Below are 26,415 nucleotides of genomic sequence, written 5' to 3'. Positions count from 1 at the left end.
TACTGTAACAAGTGGTTTTCTCACATCTAGATCCAACTCCTTTGTTTTGACCATGCTGTGCTAAGTGCACAAACTATTTTGCTTCAGTTTCTGTGCATGTTTTACAACTAATGTTTTTTTTTTTTTTTAATAATATTGCTAAATTGATAAGTAGCGGTTTCTAATTGATTAATAGTGACTAACTCAATTAAGACTAACCTTAACTTACAGACTTTAATTGAAAATGTGCCAATAAGTTTGTGATCAACAAATATTGTTATTTACTCCAATAAGGCAGTATGATTAATATAGGTTATACAGTAGCTTCAGTGTATATTGTGAGAAATATTTAGGGAATGTTACAAATTAAAGGAATTAACAGGTCAAAAGGTTTAATATTTAGCATTATTCATGCATGGTCTTGCACTAAATCTGCAAACAAATTTCTCTTAGTTTAACCATATAACTTGTCATAAAAAAATGAAGTAATACACCCTCATTGTATGTGTTGCCACTTCCTACAGTGTTTGTCAGATCATTGGCATCATCCTGGAATGGAGTCATTTCTCAAAGCAGGTCTGCAGATTGGTTGTTGTTCCTTTGTTATGAGTAATACTGTATATGCATTTGTTAAATATGTATGAAGCCAAATTATATCATATGCTATAAAATAAGAATGTTTCTTCCATAACTTCGAACACTCAAAAGTACAAATTTGGAACTAGAAGCAATGTGATTGTTAACCACAACATACTGTCCCTGACTTTAGTGTCTATAATTCAGGCTCTTAACTAATGAAGCATAGAGGATGTCAGATTTGTGTAAATGCTAGAGTAGAAGTCGATCTAGATCCGAGTTGTCCAGTCTTAGTGCTGGTGAACCCTTAACAGAGCACTGCATGGCGAGCAGAAATCTGAACTCAATAATTTAGTGAGTTGTGTATCAGTTGTAGTAGTCAGAACCAGAAAGACATTCACAAAAAAGGCACAACATGTTGAAAAATGTAACAAACTTTATTTTCTGTATTCTTCACAATAAAACATGATCAGTACATGATCAGATTGCATATTTCCATTGTAAAGTGCTATCCAGGACTTAATGCGTAAGCAGTGGTGAAAAAAAAAAAAAAAAGCTATACTGTAGGTCAGCTTTGGTAAAAAGCCCACTCACCACGTCAAGGTCCTGACCTATGGAGTGGGGTGTTAGGAGCAGGTTTAACAGAACTTTAAAATGCCTTCTCACATAACCCACAAAAAAAGAAAGACTTTAAAGAGGCTGTTTGTCTATAAATGACATTTCATACTGTTAACTTGTATAGTATGTAATTGTCTAATATCATTTAATAGGAATGGAAATCGAATTTGAAATTGAAGCATTACATGTACTGTCTGAAACATGTACATGTAAAATGTGAAGTTGTTTATTACTTCAGAATTACATTTACTGTACTTTTATATCATGTTACACCCACCTTATTTGGCACAATTTCACTTCAATACAGTGAATCAACCCCTCCCCCAGCTGGTTCACAATAACTACATTAAACAAGGTGGGTGTTAGAACTGACATCCAGTTTACTTTGGATATCTCTGCCCTGGAAATACTCAAGTCAGGCAATAATTCAGTAGCTCAGAAACTAAGACTACCATACCAATTAAAAATGAAAGTGCAAAAGCATCTGCAATATTTCTCCAAATAAAAACGTCTCAATACAGAATCAAGGTCTCCTGAAAAAAAGTCTTCAAAATAAGTAGTTGTGTGCTCATGAAAAATAAACACTGAAGACAATAAGCCTTATTAACAATGCCCTACTGTACATATGTAAATAGCTATAAATTATGGTAAAGTTGTTTGACAGGCATTACCAAATTTTAGTGTTAGTATAATATACTAAGCTGGAATGCTTAGTATAAAATGTTCAAAAAAACATATAGTAAAAAACAAAATAATAAATCTGTTTCACCTTTACTTACATGCTTACCCATGTGTGTAACTCTGCAAATGGAGCACATATACTCCTCCATACTTATGAGGTCATCTGGCTGTAGATCTTCACACTGGCCATGGAACCATTCGCCACACCTCCCGCATTCCACCATCAGCTCCAGTCCAATCCTGTATGGTCTCCTGCATGTGCAGTAGACCTCCACATCACAGAAATGTACCTCTGGGAGGGGAGTTCTCTCACAGCTCGGGAAAGGAGTAAGAGATCCAGCTAAAAAAAAGATGATCACGCATTTGCTTTTGATCATATCATAACTTACCTGGATCTTCACCCATGCAGAGTGTGAGGCTGTTTGCGATGGTAAACAGTCCACAGTCACTACATCCCTGCTGCTGCTGTACATGTGGCCACACGATCCAAACTGTCTTTCCACTGTACTGCAGCAGTGATACGACCTGGGAACGGAAATCATGGTTATTATTAATTCCCAAAGAATCAAACACATTTAAATGGGGCACCCTTTTTTTTTTTTGGGCAGTCATTGTTGTCAATGGGTGTTGCATCTTTTTGTACTAGAAATTGTCCTGATGCACCTATCTGTACAAAACATAGCAGATTTCCACCCCCTGTGGATGACACATTAATCACATTACAGATGGATGTCATGTGACAATGTGACACTTGCTCTAATTAGTCTGTAAACTGCAACCTGTTGTCAAATGATGTTTTGTGAGCACATGCTTACAATCTGTTTAGCTGGCTATCAAGAAAGTTTGTTACCAGACTAAGCTCTTAGTTTTCTACATATTACAGACTACATTTAAATTATGTATGTTCTTCCATTCTTTGTCTGACCTCACTATAAAAGTTTAATGATGTAATACTCACCGATCATGTACCATGGAGAAACAACTTTGATTGGCTTCAGTTCTGGGGCAACAGTCTTCACCCTCTCAAATCTCTGGCATGCTTCACAATTCAGGATCTTAAGGGAAACAGTAATGATGAAACAAGTAATACTTAAATCATGAATGGAAAAGTGACAAAAAGCAAAAAAATTAGGTTTTTAAAAAATAAAAAGTACCCATTGCTCCACGTCCTTTATAATCCCTTTCCAGTAAAATCGTTGAATGATTTTCCCCATCATTCTCTTGATCCCAAAGTGTCCTGCGTGAACTTCATTGAGAATGACAGTCTTCTCCTCTTCATCGGTCACAACCCTACAGAGACACTCTCCATTCTTCTCAGGGACATACAGGTACTTACCTGACAGATAAAACAAAAGGAAAGATAATACTACAGTAAATACTTTAATGAGTGGAGGTTTTTAAATGAATGTTTTTAAAAAGAATGAGCTAAAACCTATTCAAAAGAATCAGAACCACTGACAATACTGACGTGGAAAACTGTCTCTGCCCTTTATAATGGTCATTTCTTAGACTCTTAAGTTACATAATTTTTATATATATATATATATATATATATATATATATATATATATATATATATATATATATATATATATATATATTCTTTAATACAAATTCTGTTTTCTGGTACTCACATTTCTGCTATTAGTTATATATAGAGAGATGTTTTAATCTTTTAAACCTTTTCTTTCATATATATATATATATATATATATATATATATATATATATATATATATATATATATATATATATATATATATTACACACACACGTTTATCATTTATTTAAATGTCTATGTACATCTTCAAAAATACAGGACGGCTTCAATAACTTATAATGTATTAATATTAATTTTCGATATTTTTTTTTTTTTTTTTACCTTTCAAAACGAATGTACTGGCTTTCTTTCTGATACCCCTCTTCTCTTCTTTGGTGGCTTTTTCAGGATACTCACCTGTGCTGAGGTAGCGATATACCGCTTTAAGTGATATCGATTGATAAATGTAGTTTTCTGAGGGGGAAAAAACACAGTATTACAAATTTGTACTGTAAAAAGAAAAATGATTTGATTCAATTGTATGACGGCACCAACGAACTCCAACTGTCAGTGTCAAGATCTGAGGAGCAAAAGCAGTGACGCGCATAGCAACAGAACGCTGACATGTCACATGACTCAGGGGGGGACAAATTTGGCAGGGGGGCAAAATTTGCCATGACAGGGGCACTGCGTAAGCAGAACTTTTGTTTGTAGGTTTATTACTGTGTTTTTTATTTTCCCTTTTTCTTTCGCCTTTGGTTTTCATTATTATTTACGAGCACTTGTTGTGCCCTTGCTTGTGTACCTGTTGTGGTACAAGCCGTGGTGCTGGTTACTGTCGCCAGTATCCAGTCCACGGACAACAACGCCATCTTCTGGACGCAATAAATCAGTGCGCCTGAGCGGCGTTTCAAATAAAGTACTGTCTCCTGGTGTCAGTGAGTTGCCCACCACCCTCCCACAGGGACGTTATCTTAAAACCAAAGCGGCCCAGAATTTGCGACGTAAATGAAAACAGGGGCAGTCTATATGTAAAACTGTGATTACATTAGACATAAACTAATGTATCCTCAACAAAACTGCAATAGTGTATACATTTTATATTAAAATATATCGCAAAAACGATTATAGATATATGCTACTTGAAAGAAAAAAGTACACCACCACAGAAAGCCAATTCTTACATTCGTGCATAACATGATAATTCATATAAAGTAATCACCCATAGTTTGTTATATCAGTACAGCGTAATACCACATTATATTTTAATGGAAAGGTTGTGAAAAGCAGATCACTCTCTCTCTGATCACAATGTTAAAAATGCCTGCACGCTTTTCCACTCGTGTGACGACATATTCATGTGACAGACATGGACCAATCAAAACGCGAGACTGTTATTATTATTATTATTATTTGCGGTTCCATCCCAAAAAACGGGACTTAAAAAAAAACAAATAATGTAATCGTGTCAAAACACTTGTCCTTGAAGTTCTGACATATTTGTTAACTATTTTATGATTTTGTCTGCATTAAAATCTTGCCCTAAACTTCTTTTTTTTTCATTTTGGCTGAACGGTGATAATAATAGTTTGAGATAACAGGTTGCTGCAGTGTGCGTGTGACAGACCTCAAGTACGGGTCACGACGTACGCAGTGCACAAAACATCAGGTATTATTGGAGGTTAGCGGCTTTTCAAAAATATATCACCAGAAATCTAACTCTCAAAATCAAAAGAGAAAAAAAAAGAATCAGAACTGACAAACGAGCAGCTTCTTAGTATTTTTTTTAACTCCTGCAAATCAAGCCAAAAGTGATGTCATTTGACAAGGAGAATTTAACAGCCTGGACAAAGACGCAGCTTTATCTCTTTTGAAATCAGACCGAGAATTTGGCACTCACCATGGAGAAAAGATGATAAATCGGCGACAGTCCATTTCCAAAATGTTACGAGTTACTTGTGTTACTCAAACGACTCAGGTATGTGGCCAGAGGAAAAAACTGATTTTGAGAGGCAAAATATCATCAAATGTTGTCTGACAAGCATAGTCCTTCAGCGCCATGCCATCTATAAGAATATTCATAGACGTGTCACATTCATCTATCACCATTACCAAGTAGGCCATTTTCAAAAATAATCTTTACCCAACTAACAGTTTACAGTGGCTCTCAAAAGTATTCACCCCCTTGGACTTTTCCACATTTTATTGTGTTACAACATGAAATCAAAATGGATTTAATTAGGAGTTTTTGCCACTGATCAACACAGAAAAAGTCCATAATGTCAAAGTGAAAAATAAAATCTACAAATTGTTCTAAATTAATTACAAATATAAAACAAAAAATAATTGATTGCATAAGTATTCACCCCCTTGAGTCAATATTTGGTAGAGGCACCTTTGGCAGCAATTACAGCCATGAGTCTATTTGGATAATGGTTGTCTTTTGTCTAATTTACTGTCTTTGCAAGAGTTTTAACAACCAAATGAGCATGATTGGCTGAATGGCCTCCTCTCGCTAGTAAAATGTCTTATTTTGTTCTTATTCAGACACTGAAACAGAATTCTGTTCTAATAGCACGTAAGAGGACGGCATCTACATTAGTGGCCCATTTGTTTTAGAAATGTAGCATTAAATATAATGCTTAACTTTGAATTATTCACTATGGAATTGCATATGTTAGCAGCGTTTTTAATACTATCAGAAACAGCTCTTTGCCAGAAATAAGTTTATAAAATTGTAAAATGAATGCATCGTGTTTAAAGTGCAGGAATGCAATGTTTGTGTGCATTCCCTAATGTAACACATCACTGTGTTCATTTACAAACATTGTTTTACTGTGTACATGAATCAGTCAGGCTAGTCTAGTTTAGCATTTATACTCTGTATTTACTTGTTTTACTTTCTAAATTATTATACAGTACAGATTCATGGAGGTCTTATGTTATATGTGACTTTCTAAGAATATAAGGAATGTTACAAACAAGAGGAGGTCCATTTGGCCCATCTTGCTGATTTGTGTTTATTGATCCAATCAGGAACCTGCTTCCACAGCAGGGTTTCATTTTTTCATTCCTTGCTCACATTCTTAGGGCAATTCTAAGCTACCCCTGCATGTAAAACATCTGACCTAGTTATAAAAAGTATGCTTCAAGGAAAGTATTTCTGTCATTTTGTTATATATAATAAGAATTAAGAGATTCCTTGTAATTGGAGTATTTGAAGCTGTCCGAAATGCTAGAGTTCTCCTTTTATATGAAACAAATTAAGAAAATGTTGTATTTTATACTAAGTGTTGAGCTTTCTTACCAGTTGTATTTGAATTTTATGGTCAGCGGCAATGACCTTTGAATACACTGGAACTGGAAATATTGAAACAGCAAGCATTCCACCATGCTGTAGTTTGCTGTATTCCACCATGCTGTAGTTTGCTGTATTCCACCATGCTGTAGTTTGCTGTATTCCACCATGCTGTAGTTTGCTATATTCCACCAAAAATGTAGTACTAGAGGCGCAAAACAATTACATCCCAAAAGTAGACCAATCAAAATCTAAAACAAAATGGCCAAAATGGTTTAATAGATCAATTAAAAGAAATATCCAGAGAATAAAATGCACTTTACAGAACGTTTAAAAGGGACCAAGAACAAAGTACACAGAAAGAGTGCACTGAACTGCAAACACAAGTCAAAAAGCAAGTTAGAAAGGCCAAGAGATTGATAGAAATCAATATTGCTAAGGGGGCACTGCAAACAGCGTGGTTCGGGGGAAGCAGGGCACACACACTGCAAAGACTGGGGTAGAGGGGTGTGCAGGACAGGACACACACACTGCTAACAGTGGGGCCCAGTTGGTGGGGACTGTCTGGAAACAGCGGGGAATGGGGGGTATCAGGACACACACACACACACACACTGCCAACAGCGGGGTACGAGGGGAGCAGGACACACACACCGCAAACAACAGGTTCTGGAGCCGCCGACACCAACACTATCACTGCAAACAGCGGGGTACAGGGGGAGCAGGACATAAACTGCACACAGCGGGAGCAGGACACACACTGCAAACAGCGTGGTATGGGGGGAGCAGGACACACACTGCAAAGAGTGGGGTAGAGGGGTGTGCAGGACAGGACACACACACTGCTAACAGTGGGGCCCAGTAGGTGGGGACTGTCTGGAAACAGCGGGGTACGGGGGTATCAGGACACACACACACACACTGCAAACAGCAGGGTATAGTGGGGAGCAGGACACACACACACACACACACACACACACACACACACACCAGAGCAAACAGCGGGGTACGGGAGGAGCAGGACATACACTGCAAAAACCGGGGCACGGCGGGAGCAGGACACACACTGCAAACAGCGGGGTACGGGGGGAGCAGGACACACACACTTCAAACAGCGGGGTATAGTGGGGAGCAGGACACACACAGCAAACAGCGGGGTACGGCTGGATTAGGGCACACTCGCATTGCAAACAGCGGGGTACGGCGGGAGGAGGACACACACTGCAAACAGCGGGGTACCCGGGTGAGGATCAGGACACACACACACACACACACACTGCAAACAGCGGGGTACCGGGGGAAGCAGGACACATACACTGCAAACAGCGGGGAATAGTGGGTATCAGGACACACACACACTGCAAGCAGCTGGGTAGAGGGGAGTAGGACACACACACCGCAAACAGCAAGGTCCGGGGACGCCTACATCAACACCTACACTGCAAAAAACTGGGTACAGGGGGAGCAGGACACTCGCACTGCAAACAGCAGGGTACGATGGGAGCAGGAACCACACACTGCAAACAGCAGGGTCTGCTGGGGATCAGGACACACACACTGCTAACAGCGGGGTACCGGGGGATCAGGACACTCGCACTGCAAACAGCGAGCTACGGGGGGAGCAGGACACATACACTGCAAACAGCGGGGAAAAGTGGGTATCAGGACACACACACACTGCAAACAGTGGGGTAGAGGGGAGTAGGACACACACACCGCAAACAGCAAGGTCCGGGGCCGCCGACACCAACACTCGCACTGCAAACAGCGGGGTACGGGGGAGCAGGACACACACACTGCAAACAGCAGGGTATACTGGGGAGCAGGACACACACACACACACAGCAAACAGCGTGGTACGGGGGGAGCAGGACACACACTGCAAAGAGTGGGCTAGAGGTGTGTGCAGGACAGGACACACACACTGCTAACAGTGGGGCCCAGTTGGTGGGGACTGTCTGGAACCAGCGGGGTACGGGGGGTATCAGGACACACACACTGCCAACAGCGGGGTACGAGGGGAGCAGGACACACACACTGCAAACAACAGGTTCTGAAGCCGCCGACACCAACACTCTCACTGCCAACAGCGGGGTACAGGGGGAGCAGGACACACGCACTGCAAACAGCGAGGTACGTGGGGAGCAGGACAGGCACACTGCAGACAGCGGGGTACCGCTGGATCAGGACACACTCGCATTGCAAACTGCGGGGTACCGGGGAGTGCAGGACACACACACACTGCAAACAGCAGGTACTACCCCGATCAGGACACACACACACTGCAAACAGAGGGGTACGGGGGGAGCAGGACATACACTGCACACAGCGGGGCACGGCGGGAGCAGGACACACACTGCAAAGAGTGGGGTAGAGGGGTGTGCAGGACAGGACACACACACTGCTAACAGTGGGGCCCAGTTGGTGGGGACTGTCTGGAACCAGCGGGGTACGGGGGGTATCAGGACACACACACACACACACTGCCAACAGCGGGGTACAGGGGGAGCAGGACACACACACTGCAAACAGCAGTGTATAGTGGGGAGCAGGACACACACACACACACACACACACACACAAACACACACTGCAAACAGCAGGGTACGGGGGGAGCTGGACACACACATACTGCAAACAGCGGGGTACATGGGGAAGCAGGACACACAGACAGCAAACAGCGTGGTACGGGGGAGCAGGACACACACACTGCAAACAGCGTGGTACGGGGGGAGCAGGACACACACTCTGCAAACAGCGGGGTACGGGCGGGTCAGTACACACACACTGCAAACAGCAGGGTACAGGGCGAGCTGGACACACATACTGCAAGCAGCGGGGTACGGGTGAGCAGGATACACACACACTGCAAACAGCGTGGTACGGGGGGAGCAGGACACACACACACTGCAAACAGCGGGGTACGGGCGGGTCAGGACACACACACTGCAAACAGCGGGGTATAGTGGGGAGCAGGACACACACACACACACACACACACACACACACCAGAGCAAACAGCGGGGTACGGGAGGAGCAGGACATACACTGCAAAAACCGGGGCACGGCGGGAGCAGGACACACACTGCAAACAGCGGGGTACGGGGGGAGCAGGACACACACACTTCAAACAGCGGGGTATAGTGGGGAACAGGACACACACACTGCAAACAGCGTGTTTCGGGGGAAGCAGGGCACACACACGGCAAAGTGTGGGGTAGAGGGGTGTGCAGGACAGGACACACACACTGCTAACAGTAGGGCCCAGTTGGTGGGGACTGTCTGGAAACAGCGGGGTACGGGGGGTATCAGGACACACACACACACACACTGCAAACAGCAGGGTATAGTGGGGAGCAGGACACACACACACACAGAGCAAACAGCGGGGTACGGGAGGAGCAGGACATACACTGCAAAAACCGGGGCACGGCGGGAGCAGGACACACACTGCAAACAGCGTGGTACGGGGGGAGCAGGACACACACTGCAAAGAGTGGGGTAGAGGGGTGTGCAGGACAGGACACACACACTGCTAACAGTGGGGCCCAGTTGGTGGGGACTGTCTGGAAACAGCGGGGTACGGGGGTATCAGGACACACACACACTGCCAACAGCGGGGTACGAGGGGAGCAGGACACACACACACACACACAGAGCAAACAGCGGGGTACGGGAGGAGCAGGACATACACTGCAAAAACCGGGGCACGGCGGGAGCAGGACACACACTGCAAACAGCAGGGTACGGGGGGAGCACGACACACACACTTCAAACAGCGGGGTACCCGGGTGAGGATCAGGACACACACACACACACTGCAAAGCGGGGTACCGGGGGAAGCAGGACACATACACTGCAAACAGCGGGGAATAGTGGGTATCAGGACACACACACACTGCAAGACAGCGGGGTACCGCTGGATCAGGACACACTCGCATTGCAAACAGCGGGGTACTGGGGAGTGCAGGACACACACACACTGCAAACAGCGGGAACCACTCCGATCAGGACACACACACACTGCAAACAGCGGGGTACGGGGGGAGCAGGACACACACTGCAAACAGCGTGGTACGGGGGAGCAGGACACACACTGCAAAGAGTGGGGTAGAGGGGTGTGCAGGACAGGACACACACACTGCTAACAGTGGGGCCCAGTTGGTGGGGACTGTCTGGAACCAGCGGGGTACGGGGGGTATCAGGACACACACACACACTGCCAACAGCGGGGTACAGGGGGAGCAGGATACACACACTGCAAACAGCAGGGTATAGTGGGGAGCAGGACACACACACACACACACACACTGCAAACAGCAGGGTACGGGGGGAGCTAGACACACACATACTGCAAACAGCGGGGTACATGGGGAAGCAGGACACACAGACTGCAAACAGCGTGGTACGGGGGAGCAGGACACACACACTGCAAACAGCAGGGTATACTGGGGAGCAGGACACACACACACACACACACACACAGCAAACATCGTGGTACGGGGGGAGCAGGACACACACTGCAAAGAGTGGGGTAGAGGGGTGTGCAGGACAGGACACACACACTGCTAACAGTGGGGCCCAGTTGGTGGGGACTGTCTGGAACCAGCGGGGTACGGGGGGTATCAGGACACACACACTGCCAACAGCGGGGTACGAGGGGAGCAGGACACACACACCGCAAACAACAGGTTCTGGAGCCGCCGACACCAACACTCTCACTGCAAACAGCGGGGTACAGGGGGAGCAGGACACACGCACTGCAAACAGCGATGTACGGGGGGACCAGGACACGCACACTGCAGACAGCGGGGTACCGCTGGATCAGGACACACTCGCATTGCAAACAGCGGGGTACTGGGGAGTGCAGGACACACACACACACTGCAAACAGCGGGAACCACTCCGATCAGGACACACACACACTGCAAACAGCGGGGTACGGGGGGAGCAGGACATACACTGCACACAGCGGGGCACGGCGGGAGCAGGACACACACTGCAAACAGCGAGGTACGGGGGGAGCAGGACACGCACACTGCAAACAGCAGGGTATGGGGGGGAGCAGGACACACACTGCAAAGAGTGGGGTAGAGGGGTGTGCAGGACAGGACACACACACTGCTAACAGTGGGGCCCAGTTGGTGGGGACTGTCTGGAAACAGCGGGGTACGGGGGGTATCAGGACACACACACACACACTGCAAACAGCAGGGTATAGTGGGGAGCAGGACACACACACACACAGAGCAAACAGCGGGGTACGGGAGGAGCAGGACATACACTGCAAAAACCAGGGCACGGCGGGAGCAGGACACACACTGCAAACAGCGTGGTACGGGGGGAGCAGGACACACACTGCAACGAGTGGGGTAGAGGGGTGTGCAGGACAGGACACACACACTGCTAACAGTGGGGCCCAGTTGGTGGGGACTGTCTGGAAACAGCGGGGTACGGGGGTATCAGGACACACACACACTGCCAACAGCGGGGTACGAGTGGAGCAGGACACACACACACACACACACACACAGAGCAAACAGCGGGGTACGGGAGGAGCAGGACATACACTGCAAAAACCGGGGAACGGCGGGAGCAGGACACACACTGCAAACAGCGGGGTACGGGGGGAGCACGACACACACACTTCAAACAGCGGGGTACCTGGGTGAGGATCAGGACACACACACACACACTGCACAGCGGGGTACCGGGGGAAGCAGGACACATACACTGCAAACAGCGGGGAATAGTGGGTATCAGGACACACACACACTGCAAGACAGCGGGGGTACCGCTGGATCAGGACACACTCGCATTGCAAACAGCGGGGTACTGGGGAGTGCAGGACACACACACACTGCAAACAGCGGGAACCACTCCGATCAGGACACACACACACTGCAAACAGCGGGGTACGGGGGGAGCAGGACATACACTGCACACAGCGGGGCACGGCGGGAGCAGGACACACACTGCAAACAGCGTGGTACGGGGGAGCAGGACACACACTGCAAAGAGTGGGGTAGAGGGGTGTGCAGGACAGGACACACACACTGCTAACAGTGGGGCCCAGTTGGTGGGGACTGTCTGGAACCAGCGGGGTACGGGGGGTATCAGGACACACCACACACACACACATTGCCAACAGCGGGGTACAGGGGGAGCAGGATACACACACTGCAAACAGCAGGGTATAGTGGGGAGCAGGACACACACACACACACACTGCAAACAGCAGGGTACGGGGGGAGCTGGACACACACATACTGCAAACAGCGGGGTACATGGGGAAGCAGGACACACAGACTGCAAACAGCGTGGTACGGGGGAGCAGGACACACACACTGCAAACAGCGTGGTACGGGGGGAGCAGGACACACACACTGCAAACAGCGGGGTACGGGCGGGTCAGGACACACACACTGCAAACAGCAGGGTACGGGGCGAGCTGGACACACACACTGCAAACAGCGGGGTACATGGGGAAGCAGGACACTCACACTGCAAACAGCGTGGTACGGGGGGAACAGGACACACACACACTGCAAACAGCGGGGTACGGGGGGAGCAGGACATACACTGCACACAGCGGGGCACGGCGGGAGCAGGACACACACACTGCAAACAGCGTGGTTCGGGGGAAGCAGGGCACACACACGGCAACGTGTGGGGTAGAGGGGTGTGCAGGACAGGACACACACACTGCTAACAGTGGGGCCCAGTTGGTGGGGACTGTCTGGAAACAGCGGGGTACGGGGGGTATCAGGACACACACACACACACACACACACACTGCAAACAGCAGGGTATAGTGGGGAGCAGGACACACACACACAGAGCAAACAGCGGGGTACGGGAGGAGCAGGACATACACTGCAAAAACCGGGGCACGGCGGGAGCAGGACACACACTGCAAACAGCGGGGTACGGGGGGAGCAGGACACACACTGCAAAGAGTGGGGTAGAGGGGTGTGCACGACAGGACACACACACTGCTAACATTGGGGCCCAGTTGGTGGGGACTGTCTGGAAACAGCGGGGTACGGGGGTATCAGGACACACACACACTGCCAACAGCGGGGTACGAGGGGAGCAGGACACACACACACACACACACACACACACAGAGCAAACAGCGGGGTACGGGAGGAGCAGGACATACACTGCAAAAACCGGGGCACGGCGGGAGCAGGACACACACTGCAAACAGCGGGGTACGGGGGGAGCAGGACACACACACACTTCAAACAGCTCGGTACCCGGGTGAGGATCAGGACACACACACACACACTGCACAGCGGGGTACCGGGGGAAGCAGGACACATACACTGCAAACAGCGGGTAATAGTGGGTATCAGGACACACACACACTGCAAGCAGCTGGGTAGAGGGGAGTAGGACACACACTGCAAAGAGTGGGGTAGAGGGGTGTGCAGGACAGGATACACACACTGCTAACAGTGGGGCCCAGTAGGTGGGGACTGTCTGGAAACAGCAGGGTATAGTGGGGAGCAGGACACACACACACACACACACACACCAGAGCAAACAGCGGGGTACGGGAGGAGCAGGACATACACTGCAAAAACCGGGGCACGGCGGGAGTAGGACACACTGCAAACAGCGGGGTACGGGGGGAGCAGGACACACACACACTTCAAACAGCGGGGTACCCGGGTGAGGATCAGGACACACACACACACACACACTGCAAACAGCGGGGTACCGGGGGAAGCAGGACACATACACTGCAAACAGCGGGGAATAGTGGGTATCAGGACACACACACACTGCAAGCAGCTGGGTAGAGGGGAGTAGGACACACACACCGCAAACAGCAAGGTCCGGGGACGCCTACACCAACACCTGCACTGCAAACAACGGGGTACAGGGGGAGCAGGACACACGCACTGCAAACAGCAGGGTACGATGGGAGCAGGAACCACACACTGCAAACAGCAGGGTCTGCTGGGGATCGGGACACACACACTGCTAACAGCGGGGTACCGGGGGAGCAGGACACTCGCACTGCAAACAGCGAGCTACGGGGGGAGCAGGACACATACACTGCAAACAGCGGGGAAAAGGGGGTATCAGGACACACACACTGCAAACAGCAGGGTACGATGGGAGCAGGAACCACACACTGCAAACAGCAGAGTCTGCTGGGGATCAGGACACACACACTGCTAACAGCGGGGTACAGGGGGAGCAGGACACATACACTGCAAACAGCGGGGAAAAGGGGGTATCAGGACACACACACACTGCAAACAGCGGGGTAGAGGGAAGTAGAACACACACCGCAAACAGCAGGGTATACTGGGGAGCAGGACACACACACACACACACACAGCAAACATCGTGGTACGGGGGGAGCAGGACACACACTGCAAAGAGTGGGGTAGAGGGGTGTGCAGGATAGGACACACACACTGCTAACAGTGGGGCCCAGTAGGTGGGGACTGTCTGGAAACAGCGGGGTACGGGGGGAGCAGGACACACACTGCAAAGAGTGGGGTAGAGGGGTGTGCAGGACAGGACACACACACTGCTAACAGTGGGGCCCAGTTGGTGGGGACTGTCTGGAAACAGCGGGGTACGGGGGGTATCAGGACACACACACACACACACACCAGAGCAAACAGCGGGATATAGATGGAGCAGGACACACACAACAAACAGCGGGGTACGGGGGGAGCTGGACACACACATACTGCATACAGCGGGGTACATGGGGAAGCAGGACACACACAACAAACAGCGGGGTACGGGGGAAGGTGGACACACACATACTGCAAACAGCGGGGTATATGGGGAATCAGAACAGACACACTGTAAACAGCATGGTACGAATGAGCAAACTGAACACACACTGCTAACAGTGGGTCCAGTTGGTGGGAACTGTCTGGAAACAGCGGTGTAAGGGGGGTATCAGGACACACACACACACACACACACTCTGCAAACAGAGGGGTTCGGGGGAGCAGGAAACACCAACATTCGCACTGCAAACAGCTAGGTACGTGGGGAGCAGGACACGCACACTGCAAACAGCGGGGTACGGCTGGATTAGGACACACTCGCATTGCAAACAGCGGGGTACGGCGGGAGGAGGACACACACTGCACAGCGGGGTACAACAGGGGGGGGGAGCAGGACACACACACTGGAAACAGCGGGGTACCTGGGGAGCAGGACACTCGCACTGCAAACAGCGAGCTACGGGGGGAGCAGGACTCATACACTGCAAACAGCGGGGTAGAGGGGAGTAGGACACACACACCGCAAACAGCAAAAACCGGGGTTACCTACAGCAACACCTGCACTGCAAACAGCGGGGTATAGGGGGAGCAGGACACTCGTACTGCAAACAGCAGGGTACGATGGGAGCAGGAACCACACACTGAAAACAGCAGGGTCTGCTGGGGATCAGGACACACGCACTGCAAACAGCGGGGTATAGTGGGGAGCAGGAGACACACACAAACAGGAAACAGCAGGGTACGGGGGGAGCTGGACACACACATACTGCATACAGCGGGGTATATGGGGAATCAGAACAGACACACTGTAAACAGCATGGTACGAATGAGCAAACTGAACACACACTGCTAACAGTGGGTCCAGTTGGTGGGAACTGTCTGGAAACAGCGGTGTAAGGGGGGTATCAGGACACACACAAACACACACTCTGCAAACAGAGGGGTTCGTTGGAGCAGGAAACACCAACACTCGCACTGCAAACAGCTAGGTACGTGGGGAGCAGGACACGCACACTGCAAACAGTGGGGTACGGCTGGATTAGGACACACTCGCATTGCAAACAGCGGGGTACGGCGGGAGGAGGACACACACTGCACAGCGGGGTACAACAGGGGGGGGGGAGCAGGACACACACACTGGAAACAGCGGGGTACCTGGGGAGCAGGACACTCGCACTGCAAACAGCGAGCTACGGGGGGAGCAGGACACATACACTGCAAACAACGGGGTATAGGGGGAGCAGGACACTCGTACTGCAAACAGCGGGGTACGATGGGAGCAGGAACCACACACTAAAAACAGCAGGGTCTGCTGGGGATCAGGACACACGCACTGCAAACAGCGGGGTATAGTGGGGAGCAGGAGACACACACACACAGCAAACAGCGGGGTACGGGGGGAGCTGGACACACACATACTGCATACAGCGGGGTACGGCGGGAGGAGGACACACACTGCAAACAGCGGGGTACCGGGGAGTGCAGGACACACACACACCGCAAACAACAGGTTCCGGGGCCGCCGACACCTACACTCGCACTGCAAACAGCGGGGTACAGGGGGAGCAGGACACACACACTGCAAACAGCAGGGTATAGTGGGGAGCAGGACACACACACACACACACACACACACAGCAAACTGCGGGGTACGGGGGGAGCTGGACAGACACATACTGCAAACAGCAGGGTATATGGGGAAGCAGGACACGCACACTGCAAACAGCGGGGTACGGGGGGATCAGGACACACACACACTGCAAACTGCAGGGTACGGGGGAGCTGGACACACACATACTGCAAACAGCGGGGTACATGGGGAAGCAGGACACACAGTGCAAACAGCGTGGTACGGGGGAGCAGGACACACATACTGCAAACAGCGTGGTACGGGGGAAGCAGGACACACACACTGCAAACAGCGGGGTACGGGCGGGTCAGGACACACACACACTGCAAACAGCAGGGTACGGGGGGAGCTGGACACACATACTACAAACAGCGGGGTACATGTGGAAGCAGGACACACAGACTGCAAACAGCGTGGTACGGGCTAGCAGGACACACACACTGCAAACAGCGGGGTACGGGGGGAGCAGGACATACACTGCACACAGCGGGGCACAGCGGGAGCAGGACACACACACTGCAAACAGCGTGGTACGGGGGGAGCAGGACACACACACTGCAAAGAGTGGGGTAGAGGGGTGTGCAGGACAGGACACACACACACTGCTAACAGTGGGGCACAGTTGGTGGGGAGTAGGACACACACACACACACACAGAGCAAACAGCGGGGTACGGGAGGAGCAGGACATACACTTCAAAAACCTGGGCACGGCGGGAGCAGGACACACACTGCAAACAGCGGGGTACGGGGGAAGCGGACACACACACTTCAAACAGCGGGGTATAGTGGGGAGCAGGACACACACAGCAAACAGCGTGGTACGGTAGGAGCTGGACACACACATACTGCAAACAGCGGGGTACGGGCGGGTCAGGACACACACACACACTGCAAACAGCAGGGTACGGGGGGAGCTGGACACACATACTACAAACAGCGGGATGTGGAAGCAGGACACACAGACTGCAAACAGCGTGGTACGGGCTAGCAGGACACACACACTGCAAACAGCGGGGTACGGGGGGAGCAGGACATACACTGCACACAGCGGGGCACAGCGGGAGCAGGACACACACACTGCAAACAGCGTGGTACGGGGGGAGCAGGACACACACACTGCAAAGAGTGGGGTAGAGGGGTGTGCAGGACAGGACACACACACACACTGCTAACAGTGCGGCACAGTTAGTGGGGAGTAGCACACACACACACACACACAGAGCAAACAGCGGGGTACGGGAGGAGCAGGACATACACTTCAAAAACCTGGGCACGGCGGGAGCAGGACACACACACACACACACACACACACACAGAGCAAGCAGCGGGGTACGGGATGAGCAGGACATACACTGCAAAAACCGGGGCACGGCGGGAGCAGGACACACACTGCAAACAGCGGGGTACGGGGGAAGCGGGGACACACACTTCAAACAGCGTGGTATAGTGGGGAGCAGGACACACACAGCAAACAGCGTGGTACGGTGGGAGCTGGACACACACATACTGCAAACAGCGGGGTACATGGGGAAGAAGGACACGCACACTGCAAACAGCGGGGTACGGGGGGAGCAGGACACACGCACATCAAACAGCGGGGTACGGCGGGAGGAGGACACACACTGCAAACAGCGGGGTACCGGGGAGTGCAGGACACACACACAGCAAACAACAGGTTCCGGGGCCGCCGACACTCCGGGGCCGCCTACACTCGCACTGCAAACAGCGGGGTACAGGGGGAGCTGGACAGACACATACTGCAAACAGCGGGGTATATGGGGAAGCAGGACACACACAATGATTAGAGTGGGTTAGGGGGGTGTGCAGGACAGTACACACACACTGCTAACAGGGGACTGTCTGGAAACAGCGGGGTACTGGGGGTATCAGGACACACACAGCGCAAACAACAGGTTCTGGAGCCGCCGACACCAACACTCGCACTGCAAACAGCGGGGTACAGGGGGAGCAGGACACACGCACTGCAAACAGCTAGATACGGGGGGAGCAGGACACACGCACACTGCAAACAGCGGCGTACGGGCGGGTCAGGACACACACACTGCAAACAGCGGGGTACGGGAGGAGCAGGACATACACTGCAAAAACCGGGGCAAGGCGGGAGCAGGACACACATTGCAAACAGCGGGGTACGGGGGGAGCAGGACACACACACTTCAAACAGCGGGATATAGTGGGGAGCAGGACACACACAGCAAACAGCGTGGTACGGTGGGAGCTGGACACACACATACTGCAAACAGCGGGGTATATTTGGAAACAGGACACACACACTGCAAGCAGCGTGGTACTGTGGGAGCTGGACACACACACTGCAAACAGCTGGGTACGATTGGAGGAGGACACACACTGCAAACAGCGGGATATAGATGGAGCAGGACACACACAACAAACAGCGGGGTACGGGGGGAGCTGGACACACACATACTGCATACAGCGGGGTACATGGGGAAGCAGGACACACACAACAAACAGCGGGGTACGGGGGGAGGTGGACACACACATACTGCAAACAGCGGGGTATATGGGGAATCAGAACAGACACACTGTAAACAGCATGGTACGAATGAGCAAACTGAACACACACTGCTAACAGTGGGGTACAGGGGAGCAGGACACACACACTTCAAACAGCGGGGAACCCAGGTGAGGATCAGTACACATACACACACACTGCAAACAGCGGGGTACGGGGGGGAAGCAGGACACATACACTGCAAACAGCGGGGAATAGTGGGTATCAGGACACACACACACTGCAAACAGCGGGTTAGAGGGAAGTAGGACACACACATCGCAAACAGCAAGGTCCGGGGCCGTCGACACCAACACTCGCACTGCAAACAGCGGGGTACAGGGGGAGCAGGACACACACACACACACAGCAAACATCGTGGTACGGGGGTAGCAGGACACACACTGCAAAGAGTGGGGTAGAGGGGTGTGCAGGACAGGACACACACACTGCTAACAGTGGGGCCCAGTTGGTGGGGACTGTCTGGAAACAGCGGGGTACGGGGGGAGCAGGACACACGCACTGCAAACAGCGATGTACGGGGGGAGCAAGACACGCACACTGCAGACAGCGGGGTACGGCTGGATCAGGACACACTCGCATTGCAAACAGCGGGGTACCGGGGAGTGCAGGACACACACACACACTGCAAACAGCGGGTGCCACCCCGATCATTACACACATACACTGCAAACAGCGGGGTACGGGGGGAGCAGGACACACATTGCAAAGAGTGGGGTAGCGGGGTGTGCAGGACAGGACACACACACTGCTAACAGTGGGGCCCAGTTGGTGGGGACTGTCTGGAACCAGCGGGGTACGGGGGGTATCAGGACACACACACTGCCAACAGCGGGGTACGGGGGGAGCAGGACACACACACTGCAAACAGCGGAGTACGGGCGGGTCAGGACACACACACACTGCAAACAGCAGGGTACGGGGGGAGCGGGACACACATACTACAAACAGCGGGGTACATGGGGAAGCAGGACACGCACACTGCAAAGAGCGGGGTACGGGGGGATCAGGACATACACACACTGCAAACAGCAGGGTACGGGGGGAGCTGGACACACACATACTGCAAACAGCAGGGTATAGTGGGGAGTAGGACACACACACACACACACACACAGAGCAAACAGCGGGGTACGGGAGGAGCAGGACATACACTGCAAAAACCGGGGCACGGCGGGAGCAGGACACACACTGCAAACAGCGGGGTACGGGGGGAGCAGGACACACACACTTCAAACTGCGGGGTATAGTGGGGAGCAGGACACACACAGCAAAAAGCGTGGCACGGGGGGAGCTGGACTCACACATACTGCAAACAGCGATGTACGGGGGGAGCAAGACACGCACACTGCAGACAGCGGGGTACGGCTGGATCAGGACACACTCGCATTGCAAACAGCGGGGTACCGGGGAGTGCAGGACACACACACACTGCAAACAGCGGGTACCACCCCGATCAGGACACACAACACTGCAAACAGCGGGGTACGGGGGGAGCAGGACATACACTGCACACAGCGGGGCACGGCGGGAGCAGGACACACACTGCAAACAGCGTGGTACGGGGGGAGCAGGACACACACTGCAAAGAGTGTGGTAGAGGGGTGTGCAGGACAGGACACACATTCTGCTAACAGTGGGGCCCAGTTGGTGGGGACTGTCTGGAACCAGCGGGGTACGGGGGTATCAGGACACACACACACACACACACACTCTGCCAACAGCGGGGTACAGGGGAACAGGACACACACACTGCAAACAGCAGGGTATAGTGGGGAGCAGGACACACACACACACACACACTGCAAACAGTGGGGCACGGGGGGAGCTGGACATACACACTGCAAACAGCAGGGTATAGTGGGGAGCAGGACACACACACACACACACAGCAAACAGAGGGGTACGGGAGGAGCAGGACATACACTGCAAAAACCAGGGCACTGAGGGAGTAGGACACACACTGCAAACAGCGGGGTACGGGAGGAGCAGGACATACACTGCAAAAACCAGGGCACTGAGGGAGTAGGACACACACTGCAAACAGCGGGGTACGGGGGGAGCAGGACACACACACTTCAAACAGCGGGGTATAGTGGGGAGCAGGACACACACAGCAAAAAGCGTGGCACGGGGGGAGCTGGACACACACATACTGCAAACAGCGATGTACGGGGGGAGCAAGACACGCACACTGCAGACAGCGGGGTACGGCTGGATCAGGACACACTCGCATTGCAAACAGCGGGGTACCGGGGAGTGCAGGACACACACACACACTGAAACAGCGGGTACCACCCCGATCAGGACACACATACACTGCAAACAGCGGGGTACGGGGGGAGTAGGACATAAACTGCACACAGCGGGGCACGGCGGGAGCAGGACACACACTGCAAACAGCGTGGTACGGGGGGAGCAGGACATACACACACACACACACACACACACACACACACCAGAGGAAACAGCGGGGTACGGGAGGAGCAGGACATACACTGCAAAAACCGGGGCACGGCGGGAGCAGGACACACACTGCAAACAGCGGGGTACGGGGGGAGCAGGACACACACACTTCAAACAGCGGGGAACCCGGGTGAGGATCAGGACACACACTGCAAACAGCGGGGTACCGGGGGAAGCAGGACACATACACTCCAAACAGCGGGGAATAGTGGGTATCAGGACACACACACACTGCAAGCAGCTGGGTAGAGGGGAGTAGGACACACACACCGCAAACAGCAAGGTCTGGGGACGCCTACACCAACACCTGCACTGCAAACAACGGGGTACAGGGGGAGAAGGACATACGCACTGCAAACAGCAGGGTACGATGGGAGCAGGAACCACACACTGCAAACAGCAGGGTCTGCTGGGGATCGGGACACACACACTGCTAACAGCGGGGTACCGGGGGAGCAGGACACTCGCACTGCAAACAGCGAGCTACGGGGGTATCAGGACACACACACTGCAAGCAGCTGGGTAGAGAGGAGTAAGACACACACACCGCAAACAGCAAGGTCCGGGGACGCCTACACAAACACCTGCACTGCAAACAACGGGGTACAGGGGGAGCAGGGCACTCGCACTGCAAACAGCAGGGTACGATGGGAGCAGGAACCACACACAGCAAACAGCAGGGTCTGCTGGGGATCAGGACACACACACTGCAAACAGCGGGGTACCGGGGGAGCAGGACACTCGCACTGCAAACAGTGAGCTACGGGGGTAGCAGGACACATACACACTGCAAACAGCGGGGAAAAGGGAGTATCAGGACCACTGCAAACAGCGGGGTACAGGGGGAGCAGGACACACACACACACACACACACAGCAAACATCGTGGTACGGGGGTAGCAGGACACACACTGCAAAGAGTGGGGTAGAGGGGTGTGCAGGACAGGACACACACACTGCTAACAGTGGGGCCCAGTTGGTGGGGACTGTCTGGAACCAGCGGGGTACAGGGGGAGCAGGACACACGCACTGCAAACAGCGATGTACGGGGGGAGCAAGACACGCACACTGCAGACAGCGGGGTACGGCTGGATCAGGACACACTCGCATTGCAAACAGCGGGGTACCGGGGAGTTCAGGACACACACACTGCAAACAGCGGGTACCACCCCTATCAGGACACACATACACTGCAAACAGCGGGGTACGGGGGGAGCAGGACATACACTGCACACAGCGGGGCTCGGCGGGAGCAGGACACACACTGCAAACAGCCTGGTAAGGGGGGAGCAGGACACACACTGCAAAGAGTGTGGTAGAGGGGTGTGCAGGACAGGACACACACACTGCTAACAGTGGGGCCCAGTTGGTGGGGACTGTCTGGAACCAGCGGGGTACGGGGGTATCAGGACACACACACACACACACACACTGCCAACAGCGGGGTACAGGGGAGCAGGACACACACACTGCAAACAGCAGGGTATAGTGGGGAGCAGGACACACACACACACACACACACTGCAAACAGTGGGGCACGGGGGGAGCTGGACATACACACTGCAAACAGCAGGGTATAGTGGGGAGCAGGACACACACACACACAGCAAACAGCGGGGTACGGGAGGAGCAGGACATACACTGCAAAAACCAGGGCACTGAGGGAGTAGGACACACACTGCAAACAGCGGGGTACGGGGGGAGCAGGACACACACACTTCAAACAGCGGGGTATAGTGAGGAGCAGGACACACACAGCAAAAAGCGTGGCACGGGGGGAGCTGGACACACGCACTGCAAACAGCGATGTACGGGGGGAGCAAGACACGCACACTGCAGACAGCGGGGTACGGCTGGATCAGGACACACTCGCATTGCAAACAGCGGGGTACCGGGGAGTTCAGGACACACACACACTGCAAACAGCGGGTACCACCCCGATCAGGACACACATACACTGCAAACAGCGGGGTACGGGGGGAGCAGGACATACACTGCACACAGCGGGGCTCGGCGGGAGCAGGACACACACTGCAAAGAGCCTGGTAAGGGGGGAGCAGGACACACACTGCAACGAGTGTGGTAGAGGGGTGTGCAGGACAGGACACACACACTGCTAACAGTGGGGCCCAGTTGGTGGGGACTGTCTGGAACCAGCGGGGTACGGGGGTATCAGGATAAACACACACACACACACTGCCAACAGCGGGGTACGGGGGGAGCAGGACACACACACTTCAAACAGCGGGGTATAGTGGGGAGCAGGACACACACACACACACACACACACACACACTGCAAACAGTGGGGCACGGGGGGAGCTGGACATACACACTGCAAACAGCAGGGTATATTGGGGAGCAGGACACACACACACACACAGCAAACAGCGGGGTACGGGAGGAGCAGGACATACACTGCAAAAACCAGGGCACTGAGGGAGTAGGACACACACTGCAAACAGCGGGGTACGGGGGGAGCAGGACACACACACTTCAAACAGCGGGGTATAGTGAGGAGCAGGACACACACAGCAAAAAGCGTGGCACGGGGGGAGCTGGACACACACATACTGCAAACAGCGATGTACGGGGGGAGCAAGACACGCACACTGCAGACAGCGGGGTACGGCTGGATCAGGACACACTCGCATTGCAAACAGCGGGGTACCGGGGAGTGCAGGACACACACACACTGCAAACAGCGGGTACCACCCCGATCAGGACACACATACACTGCAAACAGCGGGGTACGGGGGGAGCAGGACATAAACTGCACACAGCGGGGCACGGCGTGAGCATGACACACACTGCAAACAGCGTGGTACGGGGGGAGCAGGACACACATTGCAAAGAGTGGGATAGAGGGGTGTGCAGGACAGGACACACACACTGCTAACAGTGGGGACCAGTTGGTAGGGACTGTCTGGAACCAGCGGGGTACGGGGGGTATCAGGACACACACACTGCCAACAGCGGGGTACGGGGGGAGCAGGACACACACACTTCAAAACAGCGGGGTATAGTGGGGAGCAGGACACACAGCAAAAAGCGTGGCACGGGGGGAGCTGGACACACACATACTGCAAACAGCGTGGTACGGGGGAAGCAGGACACACACACTGCAAACTGCGGGTCAGGACACACACACACTGCAAACAGCAGGGTACGGGGGGAGCTAGACACACATACTACAAACAGCGGGGTACATGGGGAAGCAGGACACGCACACTGCAAAGAGCGTGGTACGGGGGGAGCAGGACACACACTGCAAAGAGTGGGGTAGAGGGGTGTGCAGGACAGGACACACACACTGCTAACAGGGCCCAGTTGGTGGGGTCTGTCTGGAACCAGCGGGGTACGGGGGGTATCAGGACACACACACACTGCCAACAGCGGGGTACGGGGGGAGCAGGACACACACACTTCAAACAGCGGGGTATAGTCAGGAGCAGGACACACACACAGCAAAAAGCGTGGCACGGGGGGAGCTGGACACACACATACTGCAAACAGCGTGGTACGGGGGAAGCAGGACACACACACTGCAAACAGCGGGGTACGGGCGGGTCAGGACACACACACTTCAAACAGCGGGGTATAGTGGGGAGCAGGACACACACAGCACAAAGCGTGGCACGGGGGGAGCTGGACACACACATACTGCAAACAGCGATGTACGGGGGGAGCAAGACACGCACACTGCAGACAGCAGGGTACGGCTGGATAAGGACACACTCGCATTGCAAACAGCGGGGTACCGGGGAGTGCAGGACACACATACACTGCAAACAGCGGGTACCACCCCGATCAGGACACACATACACTGCAAACAGCGGGGTACGGGGGGAGCAGGACATACACTGCACACAGCGGGGCACGGCGGGAGCAGGACATACACTGCAAACAGTTTGGTACGGGGGGAGCAGGACACACACTGCAAAGAGTGTGGTAGAGGGGTGTGCAGGACAGGACACACACACACTGCTAACAGTGGGGCCCAGTTGGTGGGGACTGTCTGGAACCAGCGGGGTACGGGGGTATCAGGACACACACACACACACACACACTGCCAACAGCGGGGTACAGGGGAGCAGGACACACACACTGCAAACAGCAGGGTATAGTGGGGAGCAGGACATACACACACACACACACACACACTGCAAACAGTGGGGCACGGGGGGAGCTGGACATACACACTGCAAACAGCAGGGTATAGTGGGGAGCAGGACACACACACACACAGCAAACAGCGGGGTACGGGAGGAGCAGGACATACACTGCAAAAACCAGGGCACT

The 26,415-nt window shown here is 52.5% G+C and overlaps 1 long non-coding RNA gene across 1 annotated transcript; it reads right to left on the bottom strand.

Moving 5' to 3' along the window:
• Window positions 1-973: 973 nt before the first annotated feature.
• Window positions 974-3,837, bottom strand: LOC131699096 (uncharacterized). Its single transcript, XR_009308023.1, has 4 exons — window positions 3,737-3,837; window positions 3,009-3,190; window positions 2,813-2,909; window positions 974-2,379 (listed from the first exon to the last, which is right to left on the bottom strand). It is a non-coding gene; the product is annotated as an uncharacterized LOC131699096 (long non-coding RNA).
• Between the last annotated feature and the right edge of the window lie 22,578 nt (window positions 3,838-26,415).

This window comes from Acipenser ruthenus, chromosome 21 (genome assembly GCF_902713425.1).
Source record: "Acipenser ruthenus chromosome 21, fAciRut3.2 maternal haplotype, whole genome shotgun sequence".
Classification (NCBI taxonomy): Eukaryota; Metazoa; Chordata; class Actinopteri; order Acipenseriformes; family Acipenseridae; genus Acipenser; species Acipenser ruthenus.
This window is presented reverse-complemented; position numbering and strand designations above follow the sequence as displayed.